This window comes from Miscanthus floridulus, chromosome 13 (assembly GCF_019320115.1).
Source record: "Miscanthus floridulus cultivar M001 chromosome 13, ASM1932011v1, whole genome shotgun sequence".
NCBI classification, from domain to species: domain Eukaryota; kingdom Viridiplantae; phylum Streptophyta; class Magnoliopsida; order Poales; family Poaceae; genus Miscanthus; species Miscanthus floridulus.
In genome coordinates this window covers 19,642,284-19,648,283 of record NC_089592.1, presented here as the reverse complement: position 1 = coordinate 19,648,283, position 6,000 = coordinate 19,642,284, and positions in this window count along the sequence as shown.

Here is a 6,000-nt window from a genome sequence, read left to right as displayed (position 1 = left end):
ATTTTAAAGGTAAGGCAGACCACTAGACCAAGCTGGGCAACCAAACTGGTGAGGATGTACTCAATATGGTCAAGGATGTGAAAGTAGTATTTGGAAAGGCACATGGCAGCGAACCTATTTCGAATGACGCCGACGGTCACACACCCATGTGGAAGAAGAAGTCCATATTTTGGGAGCTACCCTATTGGCAAGTCCTAGAGGTCTATAGCGTGATCGACGTGATGCACCTGATAAAGAATCTTTATGTGAACCTGCTAGGCTTCATGGGTGTGTATGGGAAGCCTAAGGACACACTTGAAGCATGATAGGACCTGCGGTGTTTGAAAGAACGAGACAACCTGCATCTAGAGAAGACAGATGATGGATGCCATTACTTAAGCCCTACCAGCTACACTCTTAGCAAAGAAGAGAAGGAAAGCATGTTTGAATGCCTAGCAAGCATCAAGGTACCATCTGAATTCTCCTTGAATATAAAGGGTATAATAAATGTGCCAGAGAAGAAATTCCTAAACTTAAAGTCCCATGACTGCCACGTGCTCATAACGCAATTGCTTCCTGTTGCATTAAGAGGAATTCTACCTCCAAATGTACGTCTAGCCACCGTGAAGCTATGTGCATTCCTCAATGCAATTTCTCAAAAGGCAATCGATCCAATGGATCTAGCTAAACTACAGAATGATGTGGTTCAATGTCTTGTTAGCTTTGAGTTGGTGTTTCCTCCTTCCTTCTTTAATATCATGGCACACCTCCTAGTTCACCTGGTCAAGGAGATTAGCATTCTCGGTCCTGTGTTCCTGCACAACATGTTCCCCTTTGAGAGGTTCATGGGAGTCCTAAAGAAATATGTTCACAACCATGCTTGGCCAGAAGGAAGCATCGCCAAGGGCTATGGAACAGAGGAGGTCATTGAGTTTTGTGTTGACTTTATTCCCGACCTTGACCGGATTGGTGTTCCTGAATCGTGACACGAGGGGAGACTAAGTGGAAAGGGGACACTAGGGAAGAAACCATATATTGGTACGCAGGACAATTATTTTAATAAAGTACACTACATAGTTCTACAAAACTCCTCCTTGGTGGATCCGTATATCGAGACACATAAAGAGTTGCTCCGATCCGAGTTTCCAGGGAAGTATGAAGCTTGGATTACGCGTCAGCACATGGAAACTTTCAGCGACTGGTTGCGAAAAGAATGTTAGGGTGATGAGAGTATTGATGAGCAACTGTATTTGTTGGCTAGGCAACTATCGTGGCATATCCTCACATACAAATGGTATGAGATAAATGGGAATACATTTTACACAGTAGCCCAAGATAAAAGGAGCACCAACCAAAACAGTGGTGTCCTCATAGATGCCACCGACCATAATGGAAATAAGCAAACATATTATGGCCGCATAGAGGAGATATGGGAACTAAACTATGCACCTACTTTTAAGGTACCTTTGTTCAAGTGCCTATGGGTAAAGGCAACTAGAGGCGGGGTAGCAGTCGACAACCAGTATGGAATGACAACCGTGGACCTCAACAATATTGGGTACAAAGACAAACCGTTCGTCCTTGCCAAGGATGTGAATCAGGTGTTCTATGTCAAGGACATGTCTACAAAACTGAAGAGAGGGAAAAACAACAGCGACCCAATCAATGAGTCAAAGCGTCACATAGTTCTTTCAGGGAAAAAAACATCGTCAGAATTGAAGACAAGTCAGACATATCAGAAGATTATGAAAAGGATGATCGAATTCCACCCTTCATAGTGAACAAAGACCCAAGCATCCAGCTAAATGATGAGGACACTCCATGGTTACGGCGCGATCATAACCAAGGGATATACATTAAGAAGTTCACTACTGTGCCCGCTTGATATATATAGTGATGTTTAATAGTGTGTATTAGAGGTATTATGTAATAATTGTGAATTCAGAGATGTTTATTAGGTGTTACCTTTTTTTCTATGTTCAGATTAAATTTGTGTTTGATGATGAGATTTTCATGTCGCTTTTGGACAATGAGTGATGAAAAAATGAAAAGATTTACGTTAAAATGATGTGAAAACAAATTTTGAATCAAAAACAAAAGTTTTATTGATTTAAATTAAACACTATATTTTTGCATTAATGAAATAGTAATTATTAATGACATTATGTTTCAATATTTATAAGAAAAAACAAAAAACTTTAGGTCACACAATTTTCTTGTGTGCAATAAAGCAAAAGTAAATCCATATTCTTTTAAAACAATTTTATGCTTTGTATTTAATTTACTGTGCAATTAACAAGACTTTAACATTTTATAGAAAGAATATATATAAAAAAAACAAATGGAGCTTGAAACCAGCGGGAAGCCAAACTGCAGCCCACCTTTACTCCCGGGTGGATCAACCACCCGAGACACAAGATGGGCTACATTTTCATGGCCCGCCAAAATCCCCTTTACTCCCGGGCCGTGGCTACACCCAGGACTAAAGGTCAGACCTTTAGTCCTGATTCTAACCATCACCCGGGACTAAAGAACCTTTAGTCCTGGGTGCCTTTAGTCCCGGGTCCTAGCTTCACCCAGGACTAAAGGTCCCCCTTTATAAACCACGCCCTTCTCCCTTCTCTAGTTCTCTTCCTCTCGGTCTCTGCCAAGCCATGCTGTCGCCTCATCTTCTCCACCAGATCCGATCCAGCAGCGCCACCGCCCCCAGGCGACCACCCTAGCCTCGCCTCGTCACGCGCGCACGCTTTGTCACCGGCCCCACCCGCACGCATGCTTCTTCTCCGGCCGGCCAGCGCATGCCTCACTCATCCTCGTCCATCATTGCCACATCTCGCGTCGCTCGTCCCCTGGCCCACGCGCCACGCTCGTCCTCGCTGGAGCGCGTGTCGTCCTCATCCCCGGCCCACCTTGCTCGTCCTCACCGGAGCGCCGGCCCTTCACTCCCAAGGAGGACGCCGCCATCGTCCGTGCCCACGCGTGGCTCGGCAACCACTGGGTCGCCATCGCGCGCCTCCTCCCCGGCCGCACCGACAACACCGTCAAGAACCACTGGAACTGCTCCCTCAAGCGCAATCAAAGCATCCCGGCAAAGGCACCGGTGGCTGCGTCCAGCGCCTATCGTTTTCGGGGCCCTCTCGCCTCCTCTCCTCTCCCCCGTCCGTTCTCCTGGCGGTGTGGCCTCCTGCTCTTCCTCGGCGCCGGTGGAGAGCCCAGGTGCATGGCCAGGTTCGTGGCTCCGCTACGCTCTGGCTTATGGTGTTGTTCGGCGCCACGATTTGGGTGTTTAACTGTTCGCTCGTGAGAGGATGGACTAGATGAATGTGTTGGTTGTAGTCATGGGGTTGATTCAATTGGTCGTAGAATTGCGCGCATGCATCGGCGCTGCGCAGCTAGAAGAACTCTGTGAATGTAGCATTTCGGTGGTCTCAGACACCAGAGCTTCCAGATGCCTCTGTGGCTCTTGTCTCCGGTTGTCCAGCCGCACCATCGCCATGGTGACTGCCTTTTCTTCTTATTACCCCTTTTGTAATCAGATGGATGCATGTGCCAAGCCCTCGGCAGACAATCTTGTAATGGGATATGGCTCTTCGATTTTTGTTGCGCGATTTTGCGCTGAGCCATCAAGCCGGCTCTTGTGCCTGCTGCGCCATGGCCATAGTCATAGCCCACCCCAAATGTCAGAAACGAGTGTCGGAAATGTAGTCCAACTTCACGATCCCGGGCCTCCACAAATCTCAACTCCCCCAACCGACCGACACCGTTTCTATTGTGGCAAACCTGGGCTAGCTGCAAACCCAAGCCTAAAACAGAGCCCAAAACCTGGCCGGGGTCCAGCAGCTCTTTTCTTTCGCGTGCCAGTGCTTCTCGTGTTGGTGGCCAAGGCAAGCAAATTAAGGGCTGAGGAGTGGACTACGATGAACAAGATGAGTAGACGACAATGCTAAAGGAGGGAGAAGTTTTGTTCAAACTTCTGTTGCGACGCTTGTTCTTCTTTATCCACCTTTTCGTAGATAATACCAAAAAAACATGCGCATCGTATCCGCATTTTCTCATATTTTTCCCATCTCCTCACTTTGGAGAAGCTTTGGAGACTTGAATTTCGAGTGTAGTTATTTAATTAATTTTTAGCACATGACTCGATCCATTTTATAGATATATGGTTTTTATTTTTTATAGATATATCTAGTGGTGTAAAAGCTAGATGGCTGCCCCGAGAGACAACATGGATGAAGAAATGATGGATATTATCAACACCGGCACTCAATTTGCCGATGGTGAGCAGCAGGATATAGATGACTGGAGTCAATACCTGGCTCTTGAAAATAATCAAGAAAATATTGTGCAAGAAAATACTGGCGAGGTATATATATTTATATATATATTTGAATATTATATATATATTTGAATATCTATCATCTATTATGTGTACACATGATATTTATTTATTCTTTTTTTATACGTAGCCCTCTGGATCGACGACCACAATGGCGAAAAGCAAAAATATTCGAGGCCCGAAAAAGCCATTGGAGGGGCGCTACATAATATCAGAATTCAATATCGAGACAGGCGAACCACTTGGTCCACATGCAAGGAAATTCATGCAACACTGTGGATACCTTGTAAGGGATAGACTTCCGATCAGTGCCCATGAATGGAAGCAAAAGATCAATGAACCTCATGTTAGTTTTGTCTCTGATCTTGATAAGAATTTAATTTGGGATGATATCCTTCAACATTTCACATTGCAAGCGGATGATTATGATGATATCAATGATGATGAATTGAAGGAGCTAGTTCAAAAGTGGGCTATGAAGAAGATGGCCACACAATTCCAGACTTGGAAGAAATCCCTATACACGAAATATGTCAAGAAGAACCTAACGCCCAATTTCAATACTAGGGGCCCGCTCGCGAAGTTGATGCCCTATTGGAATGATTTTGTACAGTACAAGACATCGGAAGAGGGTGAGGAACGAGTGAGAAGGAACCAAGAAAATGCCCAACAGAAGGTATACCACCATGGCATGGGATCAGGTGGCTACGCGACTGCCATTCCTAAGTGGGAAAAAATGGAAGCAGACATTCTTGCCAAGGGTATCACACCAAAATCACTCAATTGGCCCAAACGCGTGAAGAATTAGTTTTTTATCCATGAGGGAAGACTAGACCTAGAGACCGGGAAGCTGGTTCATGGCCCAAAACTCAAAAGAGCAACACAAAGATTTTCTTATGCTCTACAAGCTAAAGCTATTGGTGCGTTCAGGCCCAATAGAGAGAAGGATGAACTGACATATGCCATCGGGACTATTGAACACATTGGCCGAACGAGAGGTTTAGGATGGAACATTTCTTGGGAGCACGGTTTTCCTAATGACAAAGATACCTATAGAAGTCAGCAGAGAAGGAAAGATGAGGAAGCAGAGCGGATCAACAGGTTGGAGGAATATGTTCGTGAGTCACGGGAGGCGTCGCTTCAAGCATAGGAGCGTGAAAAAGACATGCAAGCTAGAATGTAGGACAAAATCATAAAGCAAGTGCAAATAGCAATGAGTGCCCAAAGGTAGGCATTAGATCTAGGAATCAACATTAATATTAGCCCCCCTGATCAGTTGAAAAGCAGCTGCGCTTCCACGGAGTTGCCAAATCAGGATGACGCAATGCTACGTTTCCCCGTGAATGACATCACTGCACCGTTTACATCATGTGAGCTACATATTCCAAAAGAGAATGTCATAATCATGGTGGCTCTCGGTGTTTTTTCTCCTCTAGATCTTACCAAGACACCAAGAATCCATGGGGCAATAATACCACCTGGATATGTTAGCGTCTCAGTGGATAGAGTTAACAAAGGTTTTAGTGATCTGGCTCTTGACATTCCAGGAGGTGATGGGGAGAAGACTCTAGGAGAAGTAGAGAAGACATTCATACTATGGCGCAAGCGCTACATCATTATTCCCGGGGTCTCTAGTCCACCGCCGCTTCCTCAACTGCCAGACAATAGGTGCGGACAAAAGTGAA